The 22669-nt window shown below is 45.3% G+C and overlaps 1 long non-coding RNA gene across 3 annotated transcripts in view; it reads left to right on the top strand.

Moving 5' to 3' along the window:
* The window catches only part of LOC140714569 (uncharacterized), a 98389-nt gene that overhangs the window by 3238 nt on the left and 72482 nt on the right, over positions 1-22669 (top strand). For 2 of the 3 annotated variants that reach the window (XR_012095915.1, XR_012095916.1), the window contains exon 2: positions 8758-8914. This is a non-coding gene — a long non-coding RNA (uncharacterized lncRNA). Of the gene's footprint in view, positions 1-8757; positions 8915-12469; positions 12905-22669 lie in introns of those variants that run through there. The other variant, XR_012095917.1, reaches the window with a different exon arrangement.

Genomic DNA, 22669 nt, shown 5'->3' with positions numbered 1-22669 from the left:
TGATTCAGGTGGTGGAGCACAGCAGCCAGGTTTGACAGGAACCTGTTACAGTAATTGACAAATCCTAAAAAACGTCCACAACTGTGACATGTTCTTTGGCCTTTGGGGCATTCATCATTGCTTGAATTTTCTCAGCACACTTTTGTAATCCCTGTGCGTCAATCATGTGACCACAGTTAGTGATGCTTCACTTGAAGAATTCAGGCTTGTTGCATTATGCTCTGAGCCCATAGTCTGCTAATCCTTTTAACACCGTCTTGAGATTTTGGAGATGTTCCTTGTCATCCTCACCAGTAACAATAATATAACCAGGTAACCCTGAGTACCTGGCAGCCTTGCAGCACTTAGTCCGTAGCTTTCTGCCAGAGTGCAGGTGCAGATGCTACTCCAAACATAAGCCCTTTACAGTGATAAAACCCTTTGTGAGTGTTTATAGTGAGGAACCCTTTGGTCTCTTCTTACATCTACATCTGTAGCTAGGTCTCAGCTAAGTCCACTTTTCAAAAGTGTTTCCCTGTAGAAGGTTTGCAGAGACATCCTCTATCCTGGGCAGAGGGCATTGATCTACTTCCAGTACTGGTTTGATGGTGACCTTAAAATCACCACAGATCCTGACAGCCCCATTCACCTTTGCTACTGGGTCGACTGGTGCTGCCCAGGGACTCCACTTGATCTTGGACAGAATTCCTTCAGTCTCCATGTGACTCCCACCTGGAGACCTTGCCGCCTCACCGTGGCGTAGGAGTGACACTGGCCGAACATCAGCGAAGTACGGCGGAGGTTCGTTCTCTGGCAGGTCTAACCTCGCCGTGAAGGTGATGTTCCATCCATCGGTATACTACCAGACTAGATCTAGTAGTAGGATCGTGGGTAGCTAAGTCAAAGAGGTAACCATGCCTTTGCTGCTTTGTAGGTTATGCCTCTTCAGGCAAAGGCTGCACCCAGTGAGGACGCCGGCAGCAGGGCGTCTGATGGTGTCTGTGGCAGATGAATCCAAAAGGGTCAATGGTACAGCCACCTTGGTGGCATGCGGAGGAACCAGAGTGCTGGTCGACGGATGGCATCACTAGACTAGTTAGTTGTCACTGCGGGGCAGCTCCCTTATCCGCTAAGTCTGTACACTACTGTGTACCACTTAGCATCAGATTTGGAAGCCCAGAGAGACTGTATGGTGGGGGCACAACACCGTCCGTCTAATTACTGTGCAAGGCGTGTCGGAATAGAGTTTCTGGGTGGTGTGCCAATGCTGGTCTTGTGGCCCATAAACGTGCCTGCAGAGACTAAACTCTCAGCACAGTCAACATCGAAATCGATGGACAGCCGAAGAAGAAGTAGAACTTAACTTATTGCCCATTATGCCGTTGGAGTCTAGGGCAGCAGAGGCAGTCCCCCATCTCTGTCTGTATAGAAGGATTCTTTGTTACTGTTTCCATAACAATTGTTTTTTAACCAGTCAGCTTTGTTAGCCCTGAGCTGAACCCCTGAACATGGAGGTCTGGTGGACCACTCTTAGTCTGGCCTCTACCCTTTGACCTGTTTAGCATAAGTGACCCTACCAAGAGCCAAAGCACAAGGCCCTGACTCCAAGCAGCATAGCTCTCTGGGCCATTGAGGCACGCAAGCCTCCAAACCCTACGACAAGGTTGTGGTACTCTTGGAGGAGATAGGCACATAGATGTATGAAAAATGGAGGATAATGTGGGAAAGAGACATTAGATTGATCTTGGAGTAGGTTAAAATGTCAGCACATCAAGGTGGACCGAAGGTCCTGTTCTGTTCTATGTTCTATGATTGTACTTACTGTGTGTACATTGTGAATGAAGTATATTTTTGAAATACAAACAACCTGACTTATTGTAACACAGCCCAATGGTTTGTCCCCATGGCTGTTTGATGTATGTGTGGTTTCAGAAGAAGCTTAGTGGGACATAGCTTCACCACTATTTTAACTCAGCCTGATACTTTAATACAAAGCTTAAGTAATCAAAACCCCAGTGCACAGACACTGGCTGATACAGGTTAGTGACTGGTGATGCAAAAATGCAAGTTCAACTACTGAATAGTGATTTATCTGCTGGCTTGTTTGGATGTCAGACATCTAGAATTTTGTTCTCCATATCTTTAATTACAGAAATTAAAGTAGTTATGGAACTTTTGTTCTATAATATATATTTTCCATATATTTTAAATAATATGAATCAATAATACAAAATGAGTTCACAATTTAACCAATTTAAGGTGAAATTCTGCATTGGTGTGCAGTGTGCCTATTTGTTTATGGAAAAGATTAGTTTGTTTAATGTCAGTGAAACAAAATCTTAAAGCTTAATTCTTCTGAAAAGGTCCGGCCAGGCATTAACCTGCCTTTGAGTTCCTTCCTGAATCCCTCTCCTCTCACCAGATTTCTGAACAGTTAGTACACCCATGAACACTACATCACTACTTTCGCTCTCTTATTGCACTGATCATTTCAATGTTTTTGTAACGTTCTCGCTCGGGTGTGAAATAACGCCGAGGTAAACGTCGAGATAAACCAGAATCAATGCAAACGAGACCGCAGTAAGATTAACCATTTACTGTTCACTCTTCACATTAACGCATGGTGAAAAAGCGTTGCTTTCACTGTGTCTTTGGTGCATAGAGAGACCCTAGTCAGCGTTATGGTCGCACATGTGAGTGACCCCCGCCCTTGCGTGAATCTCAAACCGGTAATTCCCCACAAGACGCGGCGAACCCGGATGTGACGTCATCGCAGCCGCGATGTATTACAGACAAATCAATTGACTTAAACAATCCTAACTTTAACTAAAAAATGCTAACAAATTACTATGCGAAAATATTATAAACTAAATAACTGCCTTAAAGGCAGCACACTCCCCGCTTGGCCTTCGTAAGGTCACAATGAACATAATACAAACTTCAGTCTCTAAATCAGTCATTAGGTAGAAGTAGAATGACTTCTGTAACAGGCCTTTGGTAAATTTTCCCATCGCCTTGGTCGGTAGTTTTCAACTCGACTTTCCTGACACGTCCATCCCTACTAGGGAATGTGGCAGTGATTCTGGCCATTGGCCAGCAGTTGCCGGCGATTTGCTTGTCCTTGAGCAGGACTAAATCTCCAACTTGAAGGTCCCTTCTCCATTGCTTTGTGTACAGGTCCTTATCGGAGAAGTCCCCTGGTGGAGGGGCAGCTCCTGCCTTCTGCGTAAGGAGCATTGATGGCGACAGTATGAAGGGGTTTTCCGGGTCAGAAGACACGGGTAGGAGTGGTCGTGCATTCATAATGGCTGTGACCTCTGCCATTGGAGTGCCCAGTACCTCGTGGGTCGATCGGATGCTTTGCTGCATCTCAGGTCTCCTTTTCGTGGTTTTTTGCAAGGGCGTGAACCGCTTGACTGCCTGCTCTTTGTTGTTTGGCAAGCACTGGCGTGGTTCTCTGAAAGGTAGTGGGGCGACCCCACTATTTGCTTTGTCTCTGAAGACGTTGGTGTCCTCCGTTTTTAAGATGATGGCGTCTTGAGTCGATGGAGCAAGTTTATTATCGTGCTCCTTATGAGCAAAGACAGACTGACCCAGCGTCTTGTCAGTTACTTTGCGCTTGTTAAAGCCTTGTGGTGCTTCCTGGACGCACATGGAACTTGTGCGGGGTTGAAGAATCATATGGCGGCTACTCTCTAGCACATTGGTCTTGAGTGTGTTAACCGTTGATTTGTGTTCGTTGCCAGGGCACACCTCTCCTATCACCACCCAGCCCAGATCCAGGCGTTGGGCAAAGGGGGCGTCGTGTGGTCCATTGACCTGCTGCCTAACCTTGTGTACCCGGAGAACATCCCTCCCTAATAGCAGGAGTATTTCTGCTTCTGGATCCAGCTCTGGGATGTGTTTGGCGATGTGGTGGAGATGTGGTTGGTGTAGCACCGCACTTGGCGTCGGGATCTCAGTGCGGTTATTCAAGATTTTCTCGCACTCTACGAGTGGGGGGAGACAGATGAGGACTTTACCATCCAGGGACTCGATCTGGAAGCCTTCGGCCCTCCTTCCGTAAGTTTTCATGTTGCCTGAGCAAGTTCTAAGGTAGTATGGGAACTGCTCACTCTCAATGTTGAACAAGTTAAAGAACTTTGGACTGACTAGCGAGCGGTTGCTCTGATCGTCCAGAATTACGTAGGCTTTGATGGCCTTGTCTTTGGCTCCCTTAGGGTACACCTTAGTGAGACAGATCTTTGAACAAGAACGGCTTGCCTGAGCTTGACCGCAAACTTCCGTACAGCTCGAGCTGACAACAGTTGTCCTGGAGTGAGCTTCTCCCTCCCCGCCGTCCTGTTGTGGGGGTGAAGGAGCATTGTCGGTTTGCGGTGACGGGCCAGGATGCATGGCCCAGTCGTGATTAGTGCTATCACATTCCAGGCACTTCACGGCGATCGTACACTCTCTCGCACAGTGAGAGGTCGAGGAACAGCATCTAAAGCATATTCCTTTCTCCTCGAGGAGGGCCTTCTTCTCTTCAAGGGGTTTTTCCCTAAACGTTCTGCATCTTTTGAGGGGGTGGGGTTTGTTATGCAATGGACAATTCTTGCTAGAGTCGTTGTTAGTTGTAAGGACTTCAGTCTTAAGCGCTGAGACTGGTTTAGTAATGTTGGAATTATTCGAAGTGGATTTATCTGGCTTGGTGTAAATTGTACTGCTTCCTGGACCTATGAGGCTAGGATCGTTTCGCTTCTTCGCCTCCTTGCACACGAACCTGGTGAAATACTCGAAGGGAGGGAATTGACCTTCGTGTTCTTCCTTGTAATCTGAGGCAACGGACAACCACCTGTCCTGCAGCCCAAATGGAAGTTTGTCCACGAGTTGTCTAATCCCGGTTGGAGTGTCTAGGTATACTAGACCAGCTGAGTGGCCATCTTCTTTGGCGCCTTGAATCTCCATGAGTAAATCTCCGAATTCTCTTAGCTTGGTGTGGTCCTTGGCTGACACCTTAGGAAAATTTCCCAAACGTTGGCATAGCGCCGCCTCAATAATTTTGGGGGCTCCGTAGCCCTCCCGAAGCCTCTCCCATGCTTTCTTCAATGCTAGCTCGGGTTTGTTGATGTACACTGAACGCATGCGTCTCACCTGTTCGCATGATTCTTTTCCCAGCCATTTTGCCATAAGATCCAACTCCTGGGTTGCTCTGAGCTGGACTCCGTCGATAGCGTTGGTGAAAGTGGAGTACCATGCACGGTAATTTTCAGGTTTATCGTCGAACTGGTATAGTCCTGAAGTGACGAGATCCCGTCGTGCGAAATACCGTGCTGCGGATTCGTCTGCAGGTGGCGTGCGGGCTGAGGGAACATGTCCACAGGTACATGACTGAGGGCGTACATCTGTTATGGGATTTGCTGGTCTGGACTCAGTCTTTGCCTCTCTTCTCCCCAAATCCGGTAAGTTCGGTGTCGAGAAGTACTTGTCGTGAGCCCTTGCATTCCTGGGTTCATCGCGGAGTTGCGAGGGTAAATTATCTTCCTCGGATGGACGTGATGCCGTCGGGCCTCTCCAAGACTCCTCGTGAAGTGGGACGTTATCGAATAAGTAAAGAGAGGAAGAAAGAGTCTTCCATTCCATTTGAGATTGGACATAGTCTCTTGTACGTTCCAATCCGATCTTTTCTGAGGTAGATTTTCCGTCCTTCGGATCATGCATTTCTTCGGCGTCTTCTATTAACTCTGCTTCCACCTCGGCAGCTGCTGCTTCTCGTTCTAGCTTCAGCGCTTCTAACCGTGCCTCTACCCTTTTCCTTTCCAATTCGTTTTCGGCTTCTCTGGCAGCCGCTTCGGCTTCTCTGGCAGCTTTTTCCTTCTGGTTTTCGGCTTCTCTGGCGGCCTTTTCCTTCTGGTTCTCGGCTTCTCTGGCAGCCGCTTTCATCTTTACTTCTAATTCTTCTTTGGCAAAGCGCGCTCGCACCTTGGCGGCTTCTGCTTTCGCTCTTGCTTGGGTGGCCTTACTTGATGCCCTACTGCCCCTGTCGCAGGATGACGATGACTTTGACAACGACTTGATGCTGGATCGGGTTGACATGGCTGCACTTTAAACACCTGATAATGCCGCTTTTTCACTGTAACGTTCTCGCTCGGGTGTGAAATAACGCCGAGGTAAACGTCGAGATAAACCAGAATCAATGCAAACGAGACCGCAGTAAGATTAACCATTTACTGTTCACTCTTCACATTAACGCATGGTGAAAAAGCGTTGCTTTCACTGTGTCTTTGGTGCATAGAGAGACCCTAGTCAGCGTTATGGTCGCACATGTGAGTGACCCCCGCCCTTGCGTGAATCTCAAACCGGTAATTCCCCACAAGACGCGGCGAACCCGGATGTGACGTCATCGCAGCCGCGATGTATTACAGACAAATCAATTGACTTAAACAATCCTAACTTTAACTAAAAAATGCTAACAAATTACTATGCGAAAATATTATAAACTAAATAACTGCCATAAAGGCAGCACAGTTTTTAATATCTGCACTCAGTGACCGTTTTATAATGTACACCTGTGCACCTTGCCCTTAATGCAAGTATCTAATCAGCAACTCGATGCATAAAAGCATGCAGACATGGTCAAGGTGTTCAGCTGTTCAGACCAAACATCAGAATGGGCAAGACATGTGATTTAAGTGATTTTGACTAGTGCCAGATGGGGTGGCTTGAGTACCTCAGAAACCGCTGATGTCTTGGCATTTTCACACATGAAAGTCTCTAGAGTTTATAGCAAATGGTGCAAAAATTGAACAAAAACTTACAGTGTGCGGCAGTTCTGTGGGCGAAAACACCTTGTTAATGAGAAGGGTCAATGGCCAGACTGGTTCAAGCTGACAGGAAGGTGACAGTAACTCAAATAACTAGTGTTACAGCAGTGGTGTGCAGAAGAGCATCTCTGAATGCACAACCCATCAAACCTTGAAGTGGATGGACTGCAGCAGCTGAAGTCCATGAACATACACTCCTTTATGTGGTAAAGCGGCCACTGAGTATATTTCTCGTTGTAATTTATAGTGTTTTTATTATGTACTTCACTGTACTACTGCTGCAAAACAATAAATCTCACAACGTATGGCAGTGAACTAAATCAGATTCTGATTCTGTCTCCTTGCTCCCCAGCCAATACCCCCCCTCTGCCCTTTGCTCACTCACCTCCATCACTCACCACTCATTCTCCATCCACTCCGATTAGATCACAAGACTTGAGAGTGAACCCGTAACTAACACAATATTGAGAAATACAGGCCATGACTGTCCTGCTGGCCAACAGGAGAACATGAAAGAAAGGGAAATAGGGGTGATGGATAAGGAAGAGTGTGGGGATCCTAGAAGTTGATAGGTGAAACCAGGAGAAGGGGAAGGGGTGATGTAGAGAGCTGGGAAGTTGATAGGTGAAAGAGATAATGGGAGATAGATCTCCCATTCTGCAGGTCTTAAAAATTCTCTCAATTATCTCCTGTTATGAGCTGAAACAGGAACTGTGACCATTCTTGGAAAAAGATGGTAATTGCACATGAATTCTTGCAGGAACTTAAGTGGCTAACAGTGTTAATGAAATACTGTAGACACTGAAAATCAGAAATAAAACAGCAAATGTAAAGAAAAATCATCATTTGCAGAGAATCTCACCTGGTCCCTCAACATCAGCTCCATAGCAAAGAAAGCCCAGCAGCATCTCTACTTTCTGCAAAGGCTGAGGAAAGTCCATCTCCCAACCCCCATCCTCATCACATTCTACATGGGTTGTATTGAGAGCATCCTGAGCAGCTACATCACTGCCTGGTTCAGAAATTGCACCATCTCGGATCGCAAGACCCTGCAGCGGATAGTGAGGTCAGCTGAGAAGATCATCGGGGTCTCTCTTCCCGCCATCACAGACATTTACACTACACGCTGCATCTGCAAAGCAAACAGCATTATGAAGGACCCCACGCACCCCTCGTACAAACTCTTCTCCTTCCTGCCGTCTGGGAAAAGGCACCAAAGCATTCGGGCTCTCACGACCAGACTATGTAACAATTTCTTCCCCCAAGCTATCAGACTCCTCAATACCCAGAGCCTGGACTGACACCTTACTGACCTATTGTCCTGTTTATTATTATTGTAATGCCTGCACTATTTTGTGCACTTTATGCAATCCTGGGTAAATCTATAGTCTAGTGTAGTTGTTTTTTTTTCTTGCTTTCTCTGTTTTTTACGTAGTTCAGTCTAGTTTTTGTACTGTAACACCATCGTCCTGAAAAAGGTCTCATTTTTACTATGTACTGTACATAGCAGTTATGGTCGAAATGACAATAAAAGTGACTTGACTTGTTAGAAACCAAATTAATCAATTATGCTTCTGAAATGTCAACTCAAGTGTTATTCCTTTCCCTCCTACCCTGTTTATATTTTTCCCTGGTTCTTGGACAGAAGCTTCTGAACAAATTGAAATGTGTTTTTCTATTTAAATATAATTCCATTGAATAAACAGACATTTAACAATTGATTTTTTTAAAGAAAGCTTCGAGGAAAAGGCTACTTGGAAATTTGAAAGCATTGAAAGAAATGCATGATCAGTGCAAATTTTAATTTCAGAATCTTTTGAATGGTCAAAAAGGATGATATTTTGTGATTTTAGCAAGGTGAAATTATTATCCCAGTTTTCAAGATGTATGAACCTGTTTCCTTTATTATGACCAGCTTACAGTTTTTGATCTGTATTGTACAATTTCACTAATCTTACTGCCTCTGTTGTCTCAGTGGGACAGCGACACGAAAAACAAATGCTGGAAGAACTCAGCAGAAAAAGATGTATCTTTAGAGAAAAAAGAAGTAAGATGACTTCAGGTTAAGACTCGGCATCCAGACCAGGGACTCCCAACCTTTCTTGTGCCATGGACCAATACCGAAGACGCAGGTTGGAAACCCCTGATCTAAACAAAGAGGGAAAAGGAAAGATTGCCAGTGTGTAGCAGTACGCAGAGGGACGAGAGAGGGCTAGTGATAGAGGCTGGTGGGCAATAGATGGAACTTGAAGGGGAGGAGACAGTGGGCAAGTCGGGAGAGGATTCGTAAAATGAACAAAGGGAGAAGGGAACAGGTGGACAGGTGAGTGTTTATGGGAGAGAAGCACTGGGGTGTCAGTCACCTGAAACTGGAAAATTCAGTGTTCACACCATTGGGTTATAAATTACCCAAGTGGAATATGATATGCTGTTCTTCCATTTGACTTTTCCATAGCAATGGAGAAGATCAACAAAGGACAGATCAGTGTGAACGTGAGGAGAGTGAGGACAGCACATGAAAACACAGCCTTCCTGAGGTGACTTGCCCTGATCTGATGTTATTTTCAATGGTCACCAAAACTACTCCCAGGGATACTGTGGCTATAGTGTTTGGCAGCACAGTAATGTTTCCATTCTCAAACAAAAAAGTGAAGAGAAGGAAGGGGAAAATTAATCAGATAGTGAGTTAAATCATTTTATTTCCTTATCTTCTTACCTGTCCATCACCTCCCTCCAGTGCTCCTCCCCTTCCCTTTCTTCTATGGTCTTTCTCCCTCTCCTGTCAGATTCTTCCTTCTCCAGCCCAAAGATCTCTTTCACCCATCAGCTTCCCAGCTCCTTACTCTCCCCTTCATTTTTTCTGGTTTCACCTACAGCCTACAACCTTGTTCTTCTTCCCCCCCCCCCACCTTCTTGCTCTAACTTCTCATCTTTCTTTCCAGACCCGATGAAGGGTCTCAGCCCAAAACATCGACTGTTTACTCTTTTGCATAGATAATGCCTGGCCTGCTAAGTTCCTCCAGCATTTTATAGACAATAGACAATAGGTGCAGAAGTAGACCATTCGGCCCTTCAAGCCTGCACCGCCATTTTGAGATCATGGCTGATCAATTCCTATCAATACCCGGTTCCTGCCTTGTCCCCATATCCCTTGATTCCCCTATCCATAAGATACCTATCTAGCTCCTTCTTGAAAGCATCCAGAGAATTGGCCTCCACTACCTTCCGAGGCAGTGCATTCTGCACCCCCACAATTCTCTGGGAGAAGAAGTTTTTCCTTAACTCTGTCCTAAATGACCTACCCCTTATTCTCAAACCATGCCCTCTGGTACTGGACTCTCCCAGCATCTGGAACATATTTCCTGCCTCTATCTTGTCCAATCCCTTAATAATCTTGTATGTTTCAATCAGATCCCCACTCAATCTCCTTAATTCCAGCGTGCACAAGCCCAGTCTTCTATGTGTTCTATTTTCTATGTGTTGCATGGATTTCCAGCAACTGCAGATTTTCTCATCCTTGATATTATTGTGTAAGCCATGTATAGCAAAGTCTTAAACCGTGGAGATGTATAAATCCAAGTATATTTAGTGTATTCTTTTTTTACAAAATTATGCTAAAGACTGAAAAACAATAGCTGGGAAAATGAGGACTGATTTCAATTGAATAGGACTGTTGTTCCACTGGTGTCCAGGAGGTGGCGCTATTTGCAGCAGTCGTGCTCCATGGTGCCACCAATTGGATTTAAACAGTACTGCAAGTGTTAGAAAAAGTGGAATATGCCCTTGTTAAAATTCAGTGTACAGAACATCAGCTGCAGTCTCCTTATTTACAAACTAAGTTGGAATTACAAAAGTCTTTGCCCATCCACTTCTTTGATTACATTAAGACGTACAAAAATGCTGGATGAACTCAGCAGGTAGGGCAGCATCCGTTGAAAGAAGCAGTCAACGTTTCAGGTCGAAACCCTTCGTCAGGACTGAAGAAGGAGGGGGCAGGGGCCCTATAAAGAAGGTGGGGAGAGGGTGGAAAACCAATCAGAGGAAAGATCAAGGTCAAAAGATCAGGACAAGATCTCCCGGTTGCCACTCACTTCAACTCTCCTTCTCATTCCCATTCGGATATGTCCATACATGGCCTCCTCTACTGCCATGATGAGGCCAAACTTCGGTTGGAGGAACAACATCTCATATACTGTCTGGGTAGTCTCCAGCCCTTTGGTATGAACATCGAATTCTCCAACTTCTGGTAATTCCCTCCCTCTCCCTTCCCCCATCCCACCTCTACTCTGTCTCCTCTTCTAGCTGCCAATCACCTCTCATGACTCTGCCTTCTTCTACTACCCGTAGTGCTTTCCCCTTAGATTCCTTCTTCACCTCTCCTGCCTATCCCCTCCGTGCTTCCCCTCCCCCACCCTTTGATCTTTCCTCTGATTGGTTTTCCACCCTCCCCCCACCTTCTTTATAGGGCCCCTGCCCCCTCCTTCTTTAGTCCTGACGAAGGGTTTCGACCCGAAACATTGACTGCTTCTTTCAACGGGTGCTGCCTGACCTGCTGAGTTTGTCCAGCTTTTTTGTACGTCTTGATTTGATCACAGCATCTGCAGTGCACTTTGTGTTTACTCTTTGATTACATTGCTCTTCCGTGGAAATCCAAACTACTCCAGAGCTCTTGTTTTAATGCGTTTTCTTTGGAGTGAAGGAGACTGGATGGTGGGGCTGGTTGGTGTAGGATCTAATAGAAGTATTTAAAATTATGAGGGGCTGAGGTAGGATAGATAATAGAAAATTTTCTCCCTTGTGGACATGACTGAAACCAGAGGGCATAGGTTTTGGGTTGGGGTAAGACATTCAGAGCGGATCTAAAGAGAGTCATTCTTTTCACAGTGCTTGAAATCTAGAATGCACTGCTGGTAGGAGGAGGGGAATGTGTGGATGATAGAGACAGGTACTTCCACAACATTTAAAAAGTACCAGAACCAGCACTTGAAAATGCCAAAGTATATGCCTATTAGGAGTTTGTATGTTCTCGCTGTGACTGCATGGGTTTTTTACTCGGTGCACCGGTATCCTCCCACAGTCCAAAAACTGGTCATTGGTCATTGTAAACTGTCCCATGATTAGGAGAGGATTAAATTGGGGGATTGCTGGACAGGCAGCTCTAAGGTTCCTATTCTGCGCTGTATCTCGATAAATAAATAGGCAGATAGATAACCAACTAAATAAATAAATAAACAAAGAATAAATGAATAAGCAGAGAAATAAATAAATGAATAGGTAGATTTATAGATAAGTAAATAACTAAAAGGGCATGGACCAAGTACCAGTAAATTGGATTGGTATAGGTGGGTATGATGGTCAGCACAGACTTGATGGGCCGAGGGGTCTCTTCTGTGCTGCATGACTCTATGACTCAAGTCCAAAGTTTCATATTTAATAACACTTAATTTTTGTCACATGTGCCTAAAATTCATGCGTAACAAAAGTTAATATGAAGAGTCATAGAGTCATGAAGTACAGAGCTAGTTGTTTACCATTGTGCATTTAAATGTTCACTTGCTCTGATGGTTATCTTTGACCTGCTACTTGAGGCAGGTAAAAATAGTCTTCAGTTATTGATAATCAATGACGTTACTCACAAAAGCACAAGAAATCACACTGAAAAGATAAATTTCTTTCCAAACTCATAGAAACAGGCAGAGGAAGTGCACTGGATTTCCACGCAGTTGAAGAATGCTCGACAAGATCATTCCAACGACCAACAACATTAAGCCCCAGGTTGACCCTTCCACTGTTTCTCCAGTGCTACCTGTCAGCGCCATTTACGTTCGTTCCCGTTTCTGGAGGAACTCGGCAAGCTGGGGAAAGGAATTGTCCATGTTTCAGGTTGAAACCCTGCATCAGTGCTGAGAGTGGAGTGGGAAGACAGTCAGTGTAAAGCGCAGGGGCAGTGGAGAGACAACGGCCAGTAGGCGAGAGGTGGACTGAGGATGAGTGAAAGATGGAGACAGGACATTGTGGGGGTGAGGATAGGAGTCAGAGGCGGGTGGGATCAGACAAAGAAAAGAACAAAGAAAGTAGCTGAAGTCAGTTAGGAAGAAGGTGGGGGGGAGGGTGAAGGTCAAGACAGCTGCTGGAGGGTGATAGATGGGAGCACAAAGCTACTAGAGCTAGATTAAACACGAGGAAATCTGCAGATGCTGGAAATTCGAACAACAACACACACAAAATGCTGGTAGAACACAGCAGGCTAGGCAGCATCTATAGGGAGAAGCGATGTCGACGTTTCGGGCCGAGACCCTTCGTCAGGACTAACCGAAAGGAAAGATAGTAAGAGATTTGAAAGTAGAAGGGGGAGGGGGAAATGCAAAATGATAGGAGTAGACCGGAGGGGGTGGGATGAAGCTAAGAGCTGGAAAGGTGATTGGCGAAAGGGATACAGAGCTGGAGAAGGGAAAGGATCATGGGATGGGAGGCATCAGGAGAAAGAAAGGGGGGGGGAGCACCAGAGGGAGATGGAGAACAGGCAAACAACTAAATATGTCAGGGATGGGGTAAGAAGGGGAGGAGGGGCATTAACGGAAGTTAGAGAAGTCAATGTTCATGCCATCAGGTTGGAGGCTACCCAGCCGGTATATAAGGTGTTGTTCCTCCAACCTGAGTTTGGATTCATTTTGACAATAGAGGAGGCCATGGATAGACATATCAGAATGGGAATGGGACGTGGAATTAAAATGTGTGGCCACTGGGAGATCCTGCTTTTCCTGGCGGACCAAGCGTAGGTGTTCCACGAAACAGTCTCCCAGTCTGCGTCAGGTCTCGCCAATATATAAAAGGCCACACCGGGAGCACCGGATGCAGTATACCACACCAGCCGACTCACAGGTGAAGTGTCGCCTCACCTGGAAGGACTGTCTGGGGCCCTGAACGGTGGTGAGGGAGGAAGTGTAAGGGCAGGTGTAGCACTTGTTCCATTTACAAGGATAAGTGCCAGGAGGGAGATCGGTGGGAAGGGATGGGGGGAACGAGTGGACAAGGGAGTCGCGTAGGGAGCGATCCCTGCGAAAAGCAGAAAGAGGGGGGGAGGGAAAAATGTGTTTGGTAGTGGGATCCCGTTGGAGGTGGTGGAAGTTACGGAGAATTATATGTTGGACCTGGAGGCTGGTGGGGTGGTAGGTAAGGACAATGGGAACCCTATCCCGAGTGGGGTGGCGGGTGAATGGGGTGAGGGCAGATGTGCGGGAAATGGGAGAGATGCGTTTGAGAGCAGAGTTGATGGTGGACGAAGGGAAGCCCCTTTGCTTAAAAAAGGAAGACATCTCCTTTGTCCTGGAAAGAAAAGCCTCATCCTGAGAGCAGATGCGGTGGAGACGGAGGAATTGTGAGAAGGGGATAACCTTTTTGCAAGAGACAGGGTGGGAAGAGGAATAGTCCAAGTAGCTGTGAGAGTCTGTAGGTTTATAGTAGATATCAGTAGATAGGCCATCTCCAGAGATGGAGACAGAAAGATCAAGAAAGGGGATGGAGGTGTCGGAAATGGACCAGGTAAATTTGAGGGCAGGTTGAAAGTTGGAGGCAAAGTTAATGAAGTCGACGAGCTCAGCATGCGTGCAAGAGGCAGCGCCAATGCAGTTGTCGATGTAGTGAAGGAAAAGAGGTGGATGGATACCGGTATAGCCTTGGAACATGGACTGTTCCACAAAGCCAACAAAAAGGCAGGCATAACTGGGACCCATACGGGTGCCCATGGCTACACCCTTGGTTTGGAGGAAGTGGGAGGAGCCAAAGGAGAAATTATTGAGAGTAAGAACTAATTCCGCTAGACGGAGGAGAGTGGTGGTAGAGGGGATTTGGTTAGGTCTGGAATCCAAAAAAAAACGAAGAGCTTCAAGACCATTCCAGTGGGGGATTGAGGTATATAGGGACTGGACGTCCATGGTGAAAATAAGACGGAGGGGGCCAGGGAACTTAAAATCATTGAAAAAATTCAAAGCATGAGAAGTGTCACGAACATAGGTGGGAAGAGATTGAACAAGGGGGGATAAGACAGTGTCAAGGTATGCAGAAATGAGTTCAGTGGGGCAAGAGCAAGCTGAGACAACAGGTCTACCTGGACAGGCAGGATTGTGGATCTTGGGTAGGAGGTAGAAACGGGAAGTGCGGGGTGTGGGAACTATGAGGTCTGTGGCAGTGGATGGGAGATCCTCAGAGCTAATAAGGTTGGTGATGGTATTGGAGACAATGGCCTGGTGCTCCTTAGTGGGATCATGATCAAGGGGTAAATAAGAGGTGTTATCAGAGAGTTGTCGCTGTGCCTCGGCCAGGTAGATGTCAGTACGCCAGACAACAACGGCTCCCCCCTTATCAGCAGGTTTTGTAGTGAGGTTGGGATTGGTGCGGAGGGAGCGGAGAGCAGAGCATTCGGAAGGAGTTAAGTTGGAATTGGAACAGGGTGTGGTGAAGTCAAGACGGTTGATATCCCGTCAGCAATTAGCAATAAAGAGATCCAGAGCAGGTAGAAGACCAGAGCGGGGTGTCCATGAAGAGGAGGAGGGTTGAAGACGGGAGAAGGGGTCATCGGTGGGTGTAGGAGAGTCCTTGTCAAAGAAGTAAGCTCGGAGATGGAGCCGGCGGAAGAAGAGTTCAGCGTCATGGCGTACGCGGAACTCACTGAGGTGTGGGCGAAGGGGGACAAAGGCGAGGCCCTTAATGAGGACAGAGCACTCTGCCTCAGAGAGTTGAAGGTCGGAGGGGATGGTAAACACACAGCACGGATGAGAGGTGGGATCAGAGGGGGGAGGGAGGCTGGTAGTGTCAGTGGAGAGGGAAGGGTTGGGGTGAGAAGAAGATGGAGCCTCTGAGGGCCCAGGAGCTGACGATGGGATCTGAGGGAGAGGGGATTGCAGAGTGTTGGTGTGGGAAGGGGAGACAGGAGTCACAATCGCAGCGTGTGAAGACCCAGCCTGGAGTTCAAGGCTGGAGTCGCAGTTGGTGGTTGCGCAATTGCTTTGAAGCTGTCCATGGTCGTAGGAACCCGCATTGATGGTGCTTGAGTCCAGAGTTTCAAAAACCCCTGGGTCGCTAGATTAAACTGAATTACATCTTATGACTTTAACCCAATGACTACAACATAACTATTTCTAATTACTAACTGGGAAATTAACATGAACTTAGAAATTAGAAACTGTTTATGTCACAGCCATCAGTTGAAAGTGATCAAGTCAGTTTGAATTCAAACAATGAGGAAAGATTTCCTCAGGATAATAGGATCATTGCGATTACTCCCAATGATCCCAATCAGTGATCACTCTCAATGAGGCCAGAGGGTCAGTGTTTGCTCCCAACAGGGCCAGAGAGTCAGAGATCAATCCCAATAGGGCTAAAAGGTTAGCAATCACTCCCAATGAGACCAGAGGGTCAGCGATCACTCCCAATAGGGCCAGAGGGTCAGTGATCACTCCCAATGGGGCCAGAGTGTTAGTGATCACTCCCAATGAGGACAGAGGGTCAGTGATTTCTCCCAATGGGGCCAGAGGGTCAGTGATTTCTCCCAATGGGGCCAGAGTGTTAGTGATCACTCCCAATGAGGACAGAGGGTCAGTGATCACTCCCAATGGGGCCAGAGGGTCAGTGATCACTCCCAATAGGGCCAGAGGGTCAGTGATCACTCCCAATAGGGTTAGAGGATCAGCAATTGGTCCCAATGGGGTCAGAGGGTCAGTGATCATTCCCAATGGGGTCAGAGGGTCAGTGATCACTCCCAATGGATGCTACTGTTCAGATCAGGTGTGAGTTCTGAGTCATGGAAGGACTGCTCAATGTTCTGAGATTTATGTGATTTGACTGTATATTGGTCTCCTTCAGTTTCTCGGCATTTTCTTTCTTGTGGCCAATTGGCGGGTGGGTGATCTGCAAGATTTGTGTGGTGGGGCGGTTAGAGGTTTGTGATGCTTGCTGTCATTGTTCTTTTTTGTGAGTGAGGGTGTTTTGGTCATGGTTTTTTTCTGTGGAGGAGGCTCTGGGGATGAGTTGCTATTGTCGCTGTCTTTTTCTATGAGTGAGGGGGTCAGGAACTGTAACGTTGCTGTTTTTATTTGGGGGGGTTGAGGATTGTTATTGTAGCTGTTTCTTTTCTGCGGGAAGGGGCAGTGGATTGTTATTGTTGCTGTTCTTTTTCTTCAGGGTGGGGGTCAGAGATTCTGGCGTCTGTGAGTTTTGTCTCATTTTCTTTTCCTGCGTATTCCATGGCTATCTGGAGAAACAAATATCAGAGTTGTGTTGTACATGCATACTTTAACAATAAAATTAACCTTAAACCTTGAACTTTGATCTATTGGAATAATACTCCTTCAGTGATGGATTATTATTCCTGTAGATAACAGGATGGTGACTAGTTCCAAATTTTCTTGCTTTATGTTGTATTACAGATGCCCCATATTCTGAAGCAGTTTCTGTCAATGCCAAGTAACCAATGATAAACACAAGAGATTCCAGAGTAGCATACGCAAATGCTGGAGGAACTCAGTAGGTCAGGCAGTATCTATGGAGAGGAATAAACAGTAGATATTTTGGACTCCGATCTTTCATCAGTAACCAATGAAATCTTATTGATCACTGCATCACATTTGTTCTGCAACAGGCTTTGGTTAACCTTTGTGCAGTTTAATTTTAAAAAAAATACAATGTAGAAGTTATCAGAGCATTATTTCAGATGTGAGCAGTGAAGTAGTCACTCAACCTGCTTTCTATTTATCATTTAGTTATTAAAGGCAGATTACTCAGTTTGAACAAGTTTACATAATCGAGCCAGCACCAGTACCGGAGAAAGAGAGAGCTGTTCTCTTGCAATGCGCTGCTGTTGGACTGTCTGAGAGCAGTGTCTTTGCAAATCACATTACAAGGGATGGAGATTTTTTTAGTTTCAAAAATGAGTTTCATATGTAAGAATTTATACAGGAAATTTTAAAAAGTGCATAACATTTATACAATGAGAATACTGTTCATTCTAAACATTCATGGAGTTATTGGTCGTACACATTTGTAGTGTTGGGACATTTTGTGTTCATAGCATCAATGCCACTCATTTACATAAACTTCAACAGCTTGAGAGGCTTGAAAGGGTTTGAAAGGTGACGTCGGAGCATCGGAGTTCGGAGATCAATTCCGATGTCACCTGTAAGGAGTCTGTTCATCCTCCCCATGGAATGCATGGGCTTTCTCTAGGTTACCTGCTTTCCTCCAACAGACCAAAGGCATACCGATTGGTCATTGTAAATTGTCCCATGATCAGGCGAGTGTTAAATCGAGGATTGGTGGTCAGTGCAGCTCGAAGGCCCAGAAAGACCTATTCCACACTGTGTCTGAAATATGAATTAATTAACAAGAGAATCCACAGAGAGAGAGAGAGAGAGAGAGAGAGACACACACACACACACACGCACACACACACACACACACACACACACACACACACACACACACACACACACACACACACACACACAGAGAAATAATTAAATAAATAAGTGTGGACAGTTTGGGTTAAAATTATAAAGAGCATGATAAGGAAGACGTGGATGGAAATAGTCTATTTATCTCCAAAATGTGAACTTTACATAGGTCAGAGCATAAATTGGAAAATATCAAAAGCATGTTTGACGGGAATTGTAATTATCATAGGAGTCTTTAATCTATATATTGAATGAATCAACACAGCTGACAGGAGTATCATTGGAGAAGGATCTGTGGAATGCATCTAGGATTGTTTTCCAGAGAAGTATATTGCAAAAACTTCCAGGAACAGGCTACTTTAAATATTGTCTTCTAAACTAAGGTTAGGGATCTTTTACTGAAATATTCCCATGGGGAGAACTGAGCATAGTCTGATGAGATTCTGGATACAGTTTGAGGATGAATCATTCGTCCATAACCAGTATCTTCTATTTAACTGGGGGTAATTATTTTGTCATTGAGTGCATCTACATGCAACTCTGTCGTAGGAAAGCAGCATCCATCATCAGAGATTCCCACCACCCAATGTCACGGTCCAGTCCATGACGTCTGCATTCCGGTTCATGGTCCGGTCCATGGATTCTGCATTCCGGTGTTCCTGTTTTCCCTTGTTCTGTTGGGCGCCTTAATTGAGGCTGCTGATTCACATTTCGGGCCTGCAACATGAATAGCCAAGGGGTCCAGCTATTCCTTGGCTGGAGTGTCCCTGTCAGAAACCCACACCTAGAAGCTCGGCATCCGAAACTCACATCGAGAAGCTCGGCATCCGAAACTCACATCGAGAAGCTCGGCATCCGAAACTCACATCCAGAAGCTCGGCATCCGAAACTCACATCCAGAAGAGTGCCGGCCCTGTGTCCCGTGTCCAAGAAGGGTCCCGGCTCTGTGTTCTGTGTCCAAGGTTGAGTCCCGGCTCTGTGTCCAAGAAGGGTCTGAGTCTAGTCAAGTCTGAGCTGGAGCCTGAGTTCCCAGTCAAGTCAAGCCCGAGTTCTCAGTCAAGAGCCAAGTCAAGACCCAGGTACCTAGTCCCTGCCAAGACCCGAGTTCTCAGTCAAGTCCAGGTTTTCCAGGTTGTTATTTTACGTTCACGTCCGGGTTGATATTTTGTCCTCGTTCCTTGGCTTCCCTAGTATTTCTTAATAAACGTAGTCCTGTTCATACTACTCAGTGTCTGTGTCTTGCATTTGGGTCCGCTCCCAACGCCCCCTTGTGACACCCAGATCATGCTCATTTCTTGCTGCTGCCGTCAGCTAGAAGGCACAGGTGCCTCAGGACTCGCACCACCAAGTTCAAGAACAGTTTCTACCCCTCAACCATCAGGCTCTTGAATAAAAGGGGATAACTACACTCACTTCATCATTGAAATGTTCCCACAACCAATGATCTCAGTTTAAGGACTCTTTATCTCATTGTCTCATGTTCTTGTTATTTATTTATATTTGCATTTGCACAGTTTGTTGTCTCCTGCAATGTGGTTGATCTTTCATTTGTCCTGTTGTAGTTACTATTCTATAGATTTCCTGAGCATGCCCACAGGAAAATGAATCTCAGGGTGGCATATATGTACTTTGATAATGAATTTACTTTGAACTTTGAGTTGCTTAAGTGAAACAAGCAAGTCATGGAAATAGAGGAAGGTTGGCTGATATTAAAACAGCTGGCCTACAATGCTCAGCAAGGCATTATCCGAGGTCGGTGGTCAGCTAAGGAGCTAAAGGATAATGTTAAATTGAAAATACAAAATGGAAAGATCTAGGGGTATCTCAGAAGTCTGGGAAACCTTAAGGTTTGAGCAGCAGAAGATTAAAAATCTCAAAAGAACAGAGAAAAATAATTCTGAGAGAACTTGCATGCATTATAAAAGGAAACAGAAAAAGTCTCCATGGACATATTCATCAGGAAAGGGCAATACAGGTAAATACAGGCTTCCAGGAATGAAGCTGCCAAATTAACAACAGCAAGCAAAGAAATGGCAGGTATTTTTCACTGTGAAAGACATTGCTAATATTCCAGGAATGTCAGATAAGCTAGTTTTAAATTACATCGTAGAACATACAAACACCGAGTTTAGAAAGTGGGATACACTTTGGAAAGTTGTACGAGTTTAAGATGGCGCTGGTGAAACTCAGCACCTACTTGCTGCTGGCCAATGAAACAAAGAAACAATTAAATACTTTGTTAATCACACTTTTTTCCGGTAACCGATCACTGCAAGCAATAGTACGTAACTTCCCTTTGGAACTGATAACAATTTGATGCGGCAGCCCAGAGGCAGGCCAATGGGCCCCTCGTTGGGAGACAGAAAAGTCCATAGGTTCGATCCATTTAAATGCTGTGCCAAGTTGGAAAGTTCGGGTACAGGCCAAATTAAGGTGGCAGGGACCAGGCCCCAGAGTATATTGATGTGACAGAACCCAATGTTTGGATGACAATTTAAGCACTCAGTCAGATTGAAGAGGTCAGGGTGTCAGGACCTAAGACGAGGGACAGGCCAGTTCAGCTCACTGCTCCGTGATATTTTCGCAGAACTATGGGTCTATGGCTAAAATCTCTTTCATGATCTTCAGGTCCCAATGCTACTTGATTGATTTCAATTGTTTGTATGGTTTGTTATTTTCATTGCACATTGGGTGTTTAATGGTCATTTTTAAATGGGTTCTTTTGGGTTTCTTTATTTTGTATCTCAAGGTTGTATAATATATACAAAACTTTGATAATAAATGTACTTTTAACTTTAAACTTTTGAACTTGAAAGAACAGTATTCTTAACAGTGTGGAAGAACAGAGGGATCTTGGGCTCCAAATTCATAGATCCCTCAAAGTTCCAGCACATGTTGATAGGCCTGTCAAGAAGGTGTGGTATGTTGACCTCATTGTTCAGGGTATTGAGTTCAAGAGCCACGAGATAACGTTGCAGTTCCATAAACTCTGATTTGACCATTCTTGAAGAATTGTGTTCATTTCTGAGTACCTCATTATAGGAACAATGTGGAAGCTTTAGAGTGGGTGCAGAGGAAATTTACCAGGATGCTTCCTGCATTAGAGAACGTCTTATGAGGAAAGACCATAAGATATAAGAGGAGAATTAGACCACTTGGCCCACCGAATCTGCTCAGCCATTTCATCATGGCTAATCCAATTTTCCTCTCAGCCCCAATATCCTGTCTTCACCCCATATCCATTCATGCCTTGACCAGTCAAGAAACTATCAACCTTTGCTTTAAATCTACATAAAGACTAGGCCTCCACAGCTGCCTGTGTCGATGAATTCCACAGATTCACCACTCACCAGTGAAAAAAAAATCCTCTTGATCTCCGTTCTAAAAAGGCACCCCTCTATTCTAAGGCTGTGTCCTCTGGTATTAGACTCTCCCACAGTAGGAAACATCCTCTCCACATCCAGCCTCTCAAGGCCTTTCACCATTCAATAGGTTTCAATCAGGTCACCCATCATTCTTCAGAATTTTAGTGAATACTGGCTCAGAGGCATCAAACACTCTTCATATAACAAGCTGTTCAATCCTGGAATCATTTTTATGGATCTCCTTTGAACCCTCTCCAGTTTCAGCACCTCCGTTCTTAAGATAAGAAGCCCAATGCTGCTCACAATACTCCTAGTGAGGCCTCACCAGTGCTTCATAAAGGCTCAACATTACATCCTTGCTTTTACGAGGGGTGATTGATAAGTTTGTGGCCTAAGGTGGAAGGAGTCAATTTTTGAAAACCTAGCACATTTATTTTTCAACATAGTCCCCTCCTACATTTACACACTTAGTCCAGCGGTCGTGGAGCATAGGGATCTTGGATCTCCAGAAAGTGTCCACAGCATGATAAGTTTGTAGCCTAAGGTAGAAGGAGATGAGTTATACAGCTCTCATTACATGCACATGCAGTTTAACTCTTTGAGTGGTTATGCAGAAAGTTTGATGTTAATAACTCATCTCTTTCTACCTTAGGCCACAAACTTATCAATCACCCCGATGAGTTATTAACTGATGAGTTATTAACTTCAAACTTTCTGCATAATCACTCAAAGAGTTGAACTGCATGTGCATGTGATGAGAGCTGTATAACTCATCTCCTTCTACCTATGGCCATGAACTTATCAATTACCCCTGCTGTGGACACTTTCTGGAGGTCCAAGATCCGTATGCTCCATGACCACTGGACTAAGTGTGTAAGTGTAGGAGGGGACTATGCTGAAAAATAAATGTGCTAGGTTTTCTAAAATTGACTCCTTCTACCTTAGGCCACAAACTTATCAATCACTCCCCATATATTCTAGTCGTCTTGAAATAAATGCTAACATTGCATACGCCTTTCTCACCACAGACTCAACCTGCAAATTAAACTTTAGGAAATTCTGCACAAGGACTCCC

Source organism: Hemitrygon akajei, chromosome 22 (genome assembly GCF_048418815.1).
Source record: "Hemitrygon akajei chromosome 22, sHemAka1.3, whole genome shotgun sequence".
Lineage (NCBI taxonomy): Eukaryota > Metazoa > Chordata > Chondrichthyes > Myliobatiformes > Dasyatidae > Hemitrygon > Hemitrygon akajei.
This window is presented reverse-complemented; position numbering and strand designations above follow the sequence as displayed.